Raw genomic sequence first — 14931 nt, forward strand, 5'->3', positions numbered from 1 at the left:
GCTGTCTCCTGTCTCCAGCACACACCTTTGGGGTCTCCCCCAATGGGGAGCTGTGAAATGCTTGGGAAAGTGAACGCAGCCTCTGGGGGGGACGATGTGCCAGCCCTCCCCTCGGCCCCTCCTCTGGCTGCCCACTGCCCTCCCTGGGGACCAGGGGAAGAGCAAATGCTGGGCCCTTTTCTGTGGGAAGGGGAAGGCCTGTGCACAGGTGTCTCTTCGCACCTGCATCCCAAGATACGATTTGCACAGGGCTGTTGTTGCTGAGAGCCCAGGGCCATGCTGCGTTGTGTGTATGGTATAGACAATCGGACTCCCCCGCCATGCAGAGTCGTGTCCCTGCAGCAAAGAGCAGCCCTGCAGTTCTTGCAGCTGGGGGAATGGCAGTGATGGAGGCACTTGGGGATGGAGTACTCACTGTTTTCCCCTGTGTCACACACATAGCCAGCTGCCGGCCCTAGAGCGTCGCTCCCCCCTGTATGGAGCTGCTGGCCGGGGCTGACTCTCACCTGCAACATGCTAGGGCACTGCACCCTGGCAGGAGCCAAGTGACAGGGCACTTCTGGATGAGGGCCACAGTGTGTGGGCCTGGGCCCTAGAGATCAGAGTGCCCTGCGACCTAGGATTCCTTTTGAACAGAAGGTGGTAGGATCAACACATCACAGTTTTTAGTTTTTCACCAAGAAACAGGCTCATTTTCAGGGGAAACACCAACATTTTGCTGCACCTGTTTTCTGAGATTTCACCAATTTAGAGAAATCAAACCAAAACATGAACCCCTGCCAACTGCACGGGGACTGGCTCACACAGCCCTGAGCCATTGATTGCCTTATTATCAGTTGCCTGGAAGGAACAGATGTTGGGGAAGATCTGACATTACAGCAGCACAAGCGCACCACAGCAGTTAAGCCGCTTTTGCGCTTCAGTGTAGACGCTACCTATGCTGGCAGCTGTCCCATCACTGTCATTAATCCACCTCCCTGAGAGGCAGTAGCTAGGTTGTCAGAAGAATTCTTCCATTGACCAAGTGCTGTCCACACCAGGAGGTAGGTTGGCTTAACTATGTCTCTCAGGGGCCTGGATTTACACCTGTCAGAGACACAGCTATGCTGATGTATGTTGTCAGCATAGACCAACCCTGAACGGCAGTAGCTAGGTGGATGGAAGAATTCTTCCATCAACCTTGTGGTGACTACACCAGGGCTTAGGTCAGCTTAACTACAACTCTCAGGGGAGTGTATTTTTCACACCCTCTGAGCAACGTCGTTAAACCGACCTAACTTTTGGGTTTAGATCCGCCCCAAGTTCCTCCTTGCAGATCCAGGCGGATAGATAAAAACATCAGCAGGCACTTAACTCTACTATCACAGCAATAACCCAAGGATAGCAAATAATGCAGATGTGGAATCAGTGCTAGGGGACAACAATTCACCTTCCAGCTTGAGATATTGGCGGAGAGACAGGGGCTTCTGTAGCATATGCTGGTAGCATAGAATCATAGAAGATTAGGGTTGGAAGAGACCTCAGGAGGTCAGCGAGTTCAACCCCCTGCTCAAAGCAGGGCCAATCCCCAACTAAATCATCCCAGCCAGGGCTTTGTCAAGCCGGACCTTAAAAACCTCTAAGGATGGAGATTCCACCACCTCCCTAGGTAACCCATTCCAGTGCTTCACCATCCTCCTAGTGAAATAGTTTTTCCTAATATACAACCTAGACCATCCCCACTGCAACTTGAGACCATTGCTCCTTGTTCGGTCATCTGCCACCACTGAGAACGGCCAAGCTCCATCCTCTTTGGAACCCCACTTCAGGTAGTTGAAGACTGCTATCAAATCCCCCCTCATTCTTCTCTTCTGCAGACTAAATAAGCCAAGTTCCCTAAGCTTCTCCTCATAAGTCAAGTGCCCCAGCCCCCTAATCATTTTCATTGCTCTCCACTGGACTCTCTGGCCTGGCCTGACCTGGCCTGGGGTTAGAAGATGGACCAGTGGCTAGAATGTTAGCTTGGGATTTAAAAGAATAAGTTTCCAGTTCCTGGTCTACTACAGGCTTCCTGTGTGACAATGGCCAAGTCCCACATCCTCTCTGGGCATCTGCTCCCCATCTGCACCTGGGGTGACAGCTCTGCCCTGTTGTGAGGACCAAGACATCAGGGATTGCGAGGTATCCTGATGCTGTGGTAATGAGGGCCTGTTGCAGGCAGCGCCCCCGCTCCCCCGAGTCCCTGCTTACAGAGTCCCTCCCCTGCCTGTGGCACACAAGGGGGTCTCCAAACCCAACACACCTGCTCTCATCTCTGGGAAAATCAAAGCCAAGGACCAAACGTGGTCAGTCTCTGAGGCAGGTGTGGTCACCCTTTGGGGTTCAGCGGATCTGTAGGCTCTAGTGTCCATGGTCAGGGCTTCCCTCTAGGCCCCCTCCTTTTGGTAGTCCCCGCTTTATACCAGGTCCTTACAGTCTCTGGGGTGGCAACTGTCTGCAACTGTCTCCTCTTTGCTGCTCTGTCCCTGTGGCCAGGTGTCTCCAAGGCATGGCAGCCCTGAGCCTGCTCCACTCTAGAGTGAGGTGTCCCCTCCCCAGGCCATAGGAACCCCTTCCATAGGATTTCAAGTTCCTTGTAGTCAAGTACAGGAAAGTGACTGTGCAGATGCCTCCCCCTCCCCTCCCCCCCCCCCGGTTTTGTTTGGGCTGCAGTTCACCCTGTTAGTCACTGAGTGTGGCAGGGCCTTTTGCAGGCAGAGGGGTTAGCGTTCAGGTCAGCAGCACACGAAGAGAGACGAGGTTGGCATGACCCCAGCCTGCCTGGCAGAGGCAAGGAGCCTTCCCTTTGGCTCACCTAGAGCTGCTGTCAGTCAGGTGCTGGCTGCAGGCTGCACATGCTCCACAAGCACAGCTGCTATCCTGCTAAGTGGTTCAGACCAGTCGAGACCCTAGTCACCAGTTGGCAAACCCAAGAGCTGCTCCTGGTTGCTGCTCCCCGGCAGGAAGCTGTTGGCGGCTTTTCAGCAGCCAGTCCATCATGTACAGGAACTTTCTGAAAATCAATTCTTCATGAAGGGGAGTGCTGGTGAATTGCCATGGCCTGAGGACATTGTTAATAGAATTTCACAATCTTTTTCCACCCAGAGGATTTGCACCAGACACTTCCCTGTGCTGCTCCGATATTTAGCACTTGTGGGATTTCAAATGGTGGTGGGTTAAAACCCCCAGACCCTCACACACAAACCAGATTAGTGCTTTGGCATGTGGACATTAATTATCCTTGATCTGTTTTGTTCCTAGTGAAGACATCCCCCAGTGGTTTCCCTGGGATCCTGCAGGAGGGCGTGAGGTGGGTTTTGATTAGCAAGGATTATCCCTGGTCTGAGCAGAGCCCCATCAGCAGTGGTGAGCACTGTGGAGAGACATTGCTGCTTCGGTTCACGATTGCCACATTCTGTATTTACATTTTTAAGCACATTTCACGCTAGGCAGAGAGCCCTGGAAAATGAAAATCTAGTGCTCCAGCCCAGAGCAGGCACAGCACAGGCAGGGACTGGGCAGGCCAAAGAGGGGCAGTTGAGAGGGGGCTGTACCAACAGGGATATCTGCAGCTTTGGGGAATAGACTGAGACTGCCAGCTCATTTCCCTGGACAGCTAGAGTGTAACAATTTTCAGTCACAACTGACGACTGACCTAGGTTGGATTTGACTAGGGAAAAACTCCATATCCCATTCCCAGTCCCCAGCATAAGTCCTATTTATCATCCTCTGTTACGGAGTGTGGGGGAGGCAGGGCCATGCACCCCACACTTCCTGCGATTCACCATGACTCTCAGCCAGCCAGTAAAACAGAAGGTTTATTAGACGACAGGAACATGGTCTAAAACAGAGCTCGTAGATACAGAGAACAGGACCCCTCAGGCAGGGCCATCTTGGGGGGAGGGAGCCCAGACCCCGGTTCTGGGCCTCCCTCCATTCCCCCAACCAGCTCCAAACTGAAACCCCCTAAAGCAGTCTCACCTAGCCATAGACCCCAGCCTTTGTCCAGTTCCTGGGCAGAAGGTGTCACCTGGCCTCAACCCCCTCCTGGGCTCAGGTTACGAGCTCAAGTATCATCCCTCAAGTGAAGTCACACCCTGATATCCCACCACCATCTAATATTGATGCAGACAATAAGCTAGTAAAACTCCCATGCAACATTACCAGGTTAATACTCCCAGTCCCTACTCCGTCACATCCTCTAATGCAGTGGTTCTAAACCAGAAGCAGGTTTCAGGGGATCTGCCAAGCAGCCAGGGTTAGACTCCCTGGGGCCCAGGGCAGAAAGCCAAATCCCCGCTGCCTGGGGCTGAAGCTCGGGGCCATGAGCCCCGCCACCCGGGGCTGAAGATGAAGCCTGAGCAATGTAGCTTCCCCCAGCAATTGCTTTCTTGCTACGCCCTAACATTGGTCCTGACTTTTATATGCAGAAAACCAATTGTTGTGGCACACGTGGGCCATGGAGTTTTTATAGCATGTTGTCGAGGGGGGGAGCTCAGAAAGAAAAAGGTTGAGAACCCCTGCTCTATTGCACACATGGTCCTGGGCAGATGATTGAATGAGCCTGATTTCCAGGCCGAATTTGCACACCTACCATGTACACATGCTACCTCAAGTGCACATGCACATTTGGGGATTGCTAAATGCACAGGGCTAGAAAGGAATCTGTCCAGCCAGGCACGACTGCTCATGTGCGCATGCTGGGATGTGCACACAAAGCAGGTGCAGGTCTGAAAACGCAGCAAAGGCACGCGCAGTTTGGGTCTGAAAACCCCCCTGGACAGGTCGTTCCCCTCCCTGGCATCCGACACTCTGAGATGAACGTGGCCATCTTCTGAAGCACGGGGCACTGGCCACTGCCAGAGGCCGGGCGCCAGGCTAGACGGGCCATTGCTTTGCTCTGTACGGCAGTCGCTACGCTTCTTTTTGTTTGTGGAGCGTTCTCCCTGCTCTCCTGGCTTACCCCCCATCTAAAGCCTGACTGCTCTATGATCCCCCAGCTGGGGTCTGCAGCCAGGTGAGGGACCCAGGAGCTGAACGCCAGCAACAAAGTCCTGGTTTCCACATAAAGACTCGCAGAGAAAAACCGAGGGAGCTGTCGCATTGGGAAGAGGCAAGGCTCTAGCTGGCGTGTTTCGGTACCCTGGGGGGACGCTCTCTTCACCAGCTAGCGTCACAGCTCTCTGCAGAGATGTTCAGCTAGCCTCATCTCTAGAATGGCTCCACTGTAGCCATAGCAACCAGGCTGCTCTTGTGCTTCCCAGTTCTCTACAGGTGAGCACGTTCGCTTCTGCCACATTTCCTGCCATGCAAGAGGCTCTTGGGAAGAGACGCTCCCCCCTGCCCAGGCTGCTCCCTGCGGGTCGATTGCCAGTCAGTTCCCGATTCGGACCAGGAGGCTCTAGAAAGGAAAGGCAGAGATGACGGGCATTGCATTTGGGCCGACAGTGCACAGGGCCAGCTCCAGGCACCAGCTGAGCAAGCTGGTGCTTGGGGCGGCAGATTGTTGGAGGAGGCATTCTGCCCAAACCTAGGGCAGCACGCTTTTTTGTTGTTGTTGTTCTTGTTCCGCTCCGGCCGCCCTGTAGGGGGCGGCGGCGCAGAGAACCAGAGCGCCCTGCAGGGCAGTCCTCTTCCTTCCCTCCCCGCCGACCGGAGCGGAGCCCTCGCGGCAGACGGCAGGAGGCGGCACAGCGGGAGGGGCCGCGTGGCAGCGCCCCTGCTGTAGCCCTGGCAGCCCCCTTCTCTCTCTCTCCCGCCCGCTCCCTCCCACTCTCTTCCCCTTCCCCCCAGCCAGTCCCCCTGCACCCGTGCTCCGGTTTTTTTTTTTTTTGCTTGGGGCGGCCAAAAAGCCAGAGCCGGCCCTGACAGTGCATCAGAGCAGCCGGGATGGCTGGAGCTGCGGCATACTGGCAGCTCTCCACAAACTGCCTGCTGGGATGGGGAGGAGGCCTCGAAGCACCACAGCGTCCTGTGACTCTCGAGCTCCTGGGAGGCCAGACTTGTCCTTGGGGTGTAAGCCTCCTGGGGAGGGGAATGACAAACGCTCTCCCTGCACTGGCTGTGGAATTGCTCTTCTGGCCAGAACATAAAAACCAGATTAGGAGTCGGCAGTTGGGGCAGGGGAGTAGGGACCATGGTGGGAGATAAAGTGGGACTGTGTTGAGTGGTTTGAGCACAGGACAGGCAGCCAGGAGATTGCTGAGGGTGAGCTCTGACACTTCAACCCTCTGTTTCCGCTGCCCCAGCTGGGAATGGTGATGATAACAGGGAACATCTCATCATCTGAAAGTCTCTGGTTGATGGATTTCAGCTCCCATCCAAATGCTGGATGGAGGGGAAAGAAATGAACCTGCACATCCCGTCCATGGGCGGGTCAGTTCGTTACCAACAGCGCAGCACTGTGAAGGTCAGTTGCGCTCGGCGAGTGCTGAGTGTGAGTGTGTGAGTGTTCTCAGATGCTGGCGGGACAATGACAGTGACATCTGGGGTCAGAACTTGTTCCTTGAGCATTTGAAAGATACCGTCACAGAGAGACACTGGCTCTTTAAGAGAGAAGAGGCCAGTGCCCCTGTGACTGGTCAGATGACCCCCGTCACTGGGTTTAAGGGAGGGCACCTGGGCTCTACAGAATAGGAGACTGGGAGAATTGTGTATAGGAGGTGCGGGTGAAGGTGTGGGGAAGGGCTGCAAGGAAGAACTGGCTGGAGTTGCTTGGGTGAAAGCTTCAGGAGACCCAGCAGAGACAGCTGAGCTTGGAAGAGAGCTGGGACAGGGGTGGTGGTGAGCACTGACCAAAGCTGGGGACCCCGAGGAACGGATGGATCTAGGAAAAGCAGAAGGACTAGCTTGGTCAGGGGAAGCTGAGCTAGAAACAAGAGGGTTGTGGTGGGAGGGTGGCTCCCCTGAGGGAGTAGGACTCACTGGCAGTGCAGCCTGGGGGGTGCAGCATTGCAGGATGGGGAGTGCTTGGGGCAAAGGGCTGCGTGAAGGGCAGCAGGAGGACTAGTCAATGGGACCCTGGACCAGGGGCCAAAGGAACCGAGAACACAGTGTTGCTGTTGACTCTTGGGTGGGTGACTTGCTGATGATGTCCTGTAAGAGGGGAGTGGAAAACAGCTGTACTTTTAGATGTTTGCAGTGGGAACCAGAGAATAGTTTTACTGCAAGCCTTTGGGGAACTACTACACTGGTGTATGTGAATCAATTATGCCCAGAGGCAGGTTTTGTATTGATCCCGAGAGACCATGCCCCTTTCACGTGTGGGGAAAAAGGGAAACTGAGGCTGGGTGCACCTGTTGTGCCCTGGCCTGACACTGGAGGGCGCTGAAGGCCAGGTTGCCCTGCCACATACCTTGACATAAAGATGCATAAGAAGGAAGCCATGGCAGCCCGGATTGCTGAGACAAAAGGTTCTGTGCCATGTAGCAGTAGCATTCTGTGGCCTTGGAAATAATGCCTTAACAAGTGTCTAGATGAGTAAACCCAATATACCTGAGCTGAACTTCTCTTACCCGCTTCCTAAAATGTTTTACATCACCAAGGCCACTGGGCTATCTTCCTATGGATAGCAGGTTACCACGGCTACACTCCACTCCTCTCTCCCCTTGGCAACATCTGTGCATAGCAACAAGGATGCGCACTCCCTCGTGTGCAGGGACGAACTTCAGCGAGCCTCTGAGCCAATCCAGTGCTTCCCAATCACAGACTTCCGAACTAGAGACCACCAGTCCGATTATTTAGCTCCTCCGACTGCCAGGGCAGGATTTCCATGCATCGCAGTGTGTGGTGTATTTCCGAAGCTCATTTGAAATATCGCAAGCGATGGGGCTCCTAGATCTCAGTGCTGGCACGCTGCGTATACCTTATGGATGGCCCTTTCCACGTGACAGTGTTCAGACAGCAGCCAACACAAATTCCTTTTTAAAGTGAGATTTCCTAGAACAGGGGAGCAAGTCCAGGTGTACAGCATCCATTTTGCATCCCTTCATTTTAAAATTCTGTTGAAAAGAGCGATCGATGTGTCTAGCTGCAAGATCTAGTCTGCAAAGCCAGCGACACTTATTGCTTCATGTTCAGTTACTCTCTTGGCATTTAGGGCCAATTCTGGTACCTTTACTCATGGCCTACTTCATAACTAGGACCACTGATGGGGGATCAGACCCTGGCCCTTAGGATGTGCTCCACTATGTTACTTGGGTTAGCAGATGAAGGCACAATGGCTACCAGGACCACTCTTCTTTCCTGGTCTGAAAATTGGCACTAATTTGCTTTTCCCCAGTCCTTTGGTCCCTCTCAGCTGTTTTCTGCATATATGTAGAAATCCAGATGATCATAGCACCCCGCGGCTGCTCCCCTTTCTCTGGACTCCAGGCAAGAATGAAATTAATGTGAGGTTCTGTTTATACTCTGCGGTTATTTGCCCACTGCTGTCGCTTCCCCGCCCCCCCACACTTAGCCCAGCTGCACACCCATTGTTCTTCTGCTCTTAGCAGGATGGCTGGGCTGGATTTTCCCCCTAATCTGTCCCCCATCACATGCTCCAGTTCAGCAGTGCTAGAAGTGAGGGCAGGGCAGCCCTGGCTCTCGCAGGTGCTGCTGGCATTTAAACGTCATGTTGTGTAGCCCTGCTCAAAGCAGATGTTGCATGGTGGTTAAAACACTGGCGGTGCCTGCAGGGCCGGCTCCAGGCACCAACCTAGCAAGCAGGTGCCTGGGGCGGCCAATGAAGAGGGGGGCGGCACGTCCGGTCGTTTGGCGGCAATTCGGTGGCGGGGCCGTCAATCCCTCTCGGAGCATAGGATCTGCCGCTGAATTGCCACTGATCGCGATCGCAGCTTTGTGTGTGTGCGTGTGTGTGTGCGCGCGTGCGCGCTTGGGGCGGCAAAAACACTAGAGCTGGCCCTGGGTGCCTGGCATCACACTAGGACACCCCCTGAGGCAGCTGGCGAGGAATGTTTTCTCCAAATCCCAGTGCCTCTAAAGCCTCCTGGAGTGGGTTAGGGGTGAGTGCCAGGGAGTGGGACGCCAGCCTTTCTCTAGCCAGAGCTTGGAATCATCTGCAGAGTCATTAGGTTACTGCAAACAGCTCAGAGACCATGAAAGCACAAACTGAGACACTGAGCAAAGCAGCTCGTCTCCGAAAGTCTGCCGTTCCTTTCTCTGCCCAAGCCTGGCTGCCCTGGCTCGCTGGCTGCACCTCTCCTCACTCTGCTCCTTTCTGCCCTTTTCCCTTCAGCTAACCATCAACACCCCCCACCCCACCCACATTTCTGCCCCTAACCTCCTCTCTCCTTCTCCTCAGGGTCCATTCCCTTGTCTCTGCCCCCTCCCTGTGTGGCAGTACATCTCGGGGCCACTTGGGTCACTTTCCCATTGACAGCAGAGTCAGTGACGTGGTGTCAGGTATTTGCTTGGGGTCACAAAATGTTCCCGTGTCGTGTGTCCTCACACCTGCTGGTAACAAATAACCACACAGCAACCCCCCTTGCAGAGCCCAAGCCCAGGCACTGCTGCCCAACGTGTGGCACCTCCATCCCTCTCCAGTGCCTCAGCCCTGTCTTGCTTCTTCATAAACTCTGCACCCCCTTTCCTCCCTCAGCCCCTGCATTTGCTTGGGAAATGCTCAGTTCTAAGGCTGCTCACGCAGCTGCCTGGCATGGAAAGGTGGCCTGGGTATCCCACTCCTTTTGTGCAGCTGCTCTGATGGACAAAGCAACCTCAGAGCTTCGCCTGCTAGAGAAAGAGAAGCATTTTAACTCACCCAGCCCCCTTTCCTGGCCGCGGCTACTCACTGGGGTCAGTAGCTGTGCCTGTCTGGCGTTTCACCCTGAGTGTTGGCCATCAATGACTCCGTGAGACTTGTGAGAGTTGGCAACACAGTGTCTGGTGTTTTTCTTCAAAAACAACAAAGAGTCTGGTGGCACCTTAAAGACTAACAGATTTATTTGGGCATAAGCTTTCGTGAGTAAAAACCTCACTTCTTCGGATGCATAGAGTGGTGTTTTTCTTGAGGCCCCAGCTCCTGCAGACCTGTGATTATGTGAGTCTCTCAGCTTCTGTTTAGAACAAACAGTAAATTTCTAGAGTTGATGGTTGTGGAGCAAACCTTGAAAACGTGACCCGAGGACAGAACTAACGTCTCAGAAAACAAAATGAACACCACATTTATTATTTTTCACAAACCTTCATCATTTTCAAGCTCAGTTCATGATGGTCGGGGCCTGACTCATGATTTTTGATTGCCAGGTGTTGGCGATTTACTGATGACCCCTAATGTGCAAGCTACAAGCAAACTTTGCCATAGCATCCCTGTGTCCCCTGGATCATAGAATCATCATAGAATCATAGAATATCAGGGTTGGAAGGAACCTCAAGAGGTCATCTAGTCCAAACCCCTGCTCAAAGCAGGACCAATTCCCAACTAAATCATCCCAGCCAGGGCTTTGTCAAGCCGGGCCTTAAAAACCTCCAAGGAAGGAGACTCCACCACCTCCCTAGGTAATGCATTCCAGTGCTTCACCACCCTCCTAGTGAAATAGTGTTTCCTAATATCCAACCTGGACCTCCCCCACTGCAACTTGAGACCATTGCTCCTTGTTCTGTCATCTGCCACCACTGAGAACAGCCGAGCTCCATCCTCTTTGGAACCCCTCTTAAGGTAGTTGAAGGCTGCTATCAAATCCCCCATCATTCTTCTCTTCTGGAGACTAAACAATTCCAGTTTCCTCAGCCTCTCCTCATAAGTCATGTGCTCCAGACCCCTAATCATTTTTGTTGCCCTCCGCTGGACTCTTTCCAATTTTTCCACATCCTTCTTGTAGTGTGGGGCCCAAAACTGGACACAGTATTCCAGATGAGGCCTCACCAATGTCGAATAAAGGGGAACGATCATGTTCCTTGATCTGCTGGCAAAGCCCTTACTTATACAGCCCAAAATGCCGTTAGCCTTCTTGGCAACAAGAGCACACTGTTGACTCATATCCAGCTTCTCGTCCACTGTGACCCCTAGGTCCTTTTCTGCAGAACTGCTACCTAGACATTCGGTCCCTAGTCTGTAGCAGTGCATGGGATTCTTCTGTCCTAAGTGCAGGACTCTGCACTTATCCTTGTTGAACCTCATCAGGTTTTTTTTGGCCCAATCCTCTGATTTGTCTAGGTCCCTCTGTATCCGATCCCTGCCCTCTAGTGTATCTACCACGCCTCCTAGTTTAGTGTCATCTGCAAACTTGCTGAGAGTGCAGTCCACACCATCCTCCAGATCATTAATAAAGATATTAAACAAAACGGGCTCCAGGACCGACCCTTGGGGCACTCCGCTTGAAACCGGCTGCCAACTAGACATGGAGCCATTGATCACTACCCGTTGAGCCCGACGATCTAGCCAGCTTTCTATCCACCTTACAGTCCATTCATCCAGCCCATACTTCTTTAACTTGGTGGCAAGAATACTGTGGGAGACTGTATCAAAAGCTTTGCTAAAGTCAAGGAATAACACATCCACTGCTTTCCCCTCATCCACAGAGCCAGTTATCTCATCATAGAAGGCAATTAGGTTAGTCAGGCACGACTTCCCCTTGGTGAATCCATGCTGACTGTTCCTGATCACTTTCCTCTCCTCTAAGTGTTTCATAATTGATTCCTTGAGGACCTGCTCCATGATTTTTCCAGGGACTGAGGTGAGGCTGACTGGCCTGTAGTTCCCCGGATCCTCCTTCTTCCCTTTTTTAAAGATGGGCACTACATTAGCCTTTTTCCAATCATCTGGGACCTCCCCCGATCTCCATGAGTTTTCAAAAATAATGGCTAATGGCTCTGCAATCTCATCCGCCAACTCCTTTAGCACCCTCGGATGCAGCGCATCTGGCCCCATGGATTTGTGCACGTCCAGTTTTTCTAAATAGTCCCGAACCACTTCTTTCTCCACATAGGGCTGGTCACCTTCTCCCCATAGTGTGCTGCCCAGTGCAGCAGTCTGGGAGCTGACCTTGTTCGTGAAGACAGAGGCAAAAAAAGCATTGAGTACATTAGCTTTTTCCACATCCTCGGTCACTAGGTTGCCTCTCTCATTCAGTAAGGGGCCCACACTTTCCTTGACTTTCTTCTTCTTGCTAACATACCTGAAGAAACCCTTCTTGTTACTCTTAACATCTCTTGCTAGCTGCAACTCCAAGTGTGATTTGGCCTTCCTGATTTCACTCCTGCATGCCTGAGCAATAGTTTTATACTCCTCCCTAGTCATTTGTCCAATCTTCCACGTCTTGTAAGCTTCTTTTTAGCATTTAAGATCAGCAAGGATTTCACTGTTTAGCCAAGCTGGTTGCCTGCCATATTTACTATTCTTTCTACACATTGGGATGGTTTGTTCCTGCAACCGCAATAAGAATTCTTTAAAATACAGCCAGCACTCCTGGACCCCTTTGCCCTTCATGTTATTCTCCCAGGGGATCCTGCCCATCTGTTCCCTGAGGGAGTCAAAGTCTGCTTTTCTGAAGTCCAGGGTCCGTATTCTGCTGCTCTCCTTTCTTCCTTGTGTCAGGATCCTGAACTCGACCATCTCATGGTCACTGCCTCCCAGGTTCCCATCCACTTTTGCTTCCCCTACTAATTCTTCCCTGTTTGTGAGCAGCAGGTCAAGAAAAGCTCTACCCCTAGTTGGTTCCTCCAGCACTTGCACCAGGAAATTGTCCCCTACACTTTCCAAAAACTTCCTGGATTGTCTGTGCACCGCTGTATTGCTCTCCCAGCAGTTATCAGGGTGATTAAAGTCTCCCATGAGAACCAGGGCCCACGATCTAGCAACTTCTGCTAGTTGCCAGAAGAAAACCTCATCCACCTCATCCCCCGGTCTGGTGGTCTATAGCAGACTCCAACCACGAGATCACCCTTGTTGCTCACACTTCTCAACTTTATCCAGAGACTCTCAGGTTTTTCTGCAGTTTCATACCGGAGCTCTGAGCAGTCATACTCCTCTCTTACATACAACGCAACTCCCCCACCTTTTCTGCCCTGCCTGTCCTTCCTGAACAGTTTATATCCATCCATGACAGTACTCCAGTCATGTGAGTTATCCCACCAAGTCTCTGTTATTCCAATCGCATCATAGTTCCCTGACTGTGCCAGGACTTCCAGTTCTCCCTGCTTGTTTCCCAGGCTTCTTGCATTTGTGTATAGGCACTTAAGATAACTCATCGATCGTCCCTCTTTCTCAGCATGAGACAGGAGTCCTCCCCTCTTGCGCTTTCCTGCTTGTGCTTCCTCCCAGGATCCCATTTCCCCACTTACCTCAGGGCTTTGGTCTCCTTCCCCCAGTGAACCTAGTTTAAAGTGCTCCTCACTAGGTTAGCCAGCCTGCTGGCGAAGATGCTCTTCCCTCTCTTCATTAGGTGGAGCCCATCTCTGCCTAGCACTCCTCCTTCTTGGAACACCATCCCATGGTCGAAGAATCCAAAGCCTTCTCTCCGACACCACCTGCGTAGCCATTCGTTGACTTCCACGATTCGACGGTCTCTACCCAGGCCTTTTCCTTGCACAGGGAGGATGGACAAGAACACCACTTGCACCTCAAACTCCTTTATCCTTCTTCCCAGAGCCACGTAGTCTGCAGTGATCTGCTCAAGGTCATTCTTGGCAGTATCATTGGTGCCCACGTGGAGAAGCAGGAAGGGGTAGTGATCCGAGGGCTTGATGAGTCTCGGCAGTCTCTCCGTCACATCGTGTATCCTAGCTCCTGGCAAGCAGCAGACCTCTCGGTTTTCCCGGTCGGGGCGGCAGATAGATGACTCAGTCCCCCTGAGGAGGGAGTCCCTGACCACCACCACCCTCCTCCTCCTCTTGTGGTGGTCGTGGAACCCCCATCCCTGGGACAGTGCATCTTTTGCCTTCCAATTGGTGGAGTCTCTTCCTGCTCCCTTCCCTCAGATGGGTCATCTAGTCCATTCTCCGCATTAGTACCTGTAGAAAGAACATGGAAACGATTGCTCACCTGTATCTCCATTGCTGGTGCATGGACGCTCCTCTTTCTCCTTCTGGAGGTCACATGCTGCCAAACCCCTTCACAATCCTTCTGTCCCTGCTGCGCCTGCTCTGAATCTTCAGAACATTGTGGCCGTAGAAGCATCTCCTGACGTCTGTCCAGGAAATCTTCATTTTCCCTTATGCAGCGCAGAGTAGATACTCATTTCTCCAACCCTCGAACCTTCTCTTCCAATATGGAGACCAGCTTGCACTTTGTACAGACAAAGTCGCTTCTGTCCTGTGGAAGAAAGACAAACATGGCACAACCTGTGCAGGTTACAACAGCTGATCGCTCACCTTCCATATCACCGTCCTCTTAAGAGTTTCCTCAACTGTTGCAGGAACTACTCAGAGAAACTTGTAGATGAAAGCCTTAGTGAACTCTCCCCAAGCAAGTTCCCAGGCAAACTCCCTCTGTTAGCCTCTGCTGTTTGCCGCTCAGCTGGTTCACTGCTGACTGCCCTTATATACCAGTCAGGCCCACTCAAGGCCCACCTGGAACAAAGCACTCCCAAGTCACACTTTTCAAACAAACAAGCAAGCAATCAAGCACACGGTCAAACTGACCAACTGTCCCAGCAGCAGACACTCAGATACTCACCAACACAGCCCCCCTAATGCAGCACTTAGCGTACCTCCTCTCGGACAGCTCCCAGGCAAACTCCCTCTGTTAGCCTCTGCTGTTCGCCGCTCCTTAGCTGGATGGTTCTATCCATAGCACATGCTCCTTTCTGTCTCATCTGGCTCCCCACACACCCCTCTTCAGCCCTCACCTCCAGGCTCCAGCACCCTATGTTGTCTCGTCTCCCCTGCCCCAAGCACCAGCCCTTGCTCTTCTCTGCATCCCTCTGCCTCTGTTTTCCCCGGCTCACTGGCCCTGGTGCCTTTGTTCAGCCA

Source organism: Trachemys scripta, chromosome 12, assembly GCF_013100865.1.
Source record: "Trachemys scripta elegans isolate TJP31775 chromosome 12, CAS_Tse_1.0, whole genome shotgun sequence".
NCBI classification, from domain to species: domain Eukaryota; kingdom Metazoa; phylum Chordata; order Testudines; family Emydidae; genus Trachemys; species Trachemys scripta.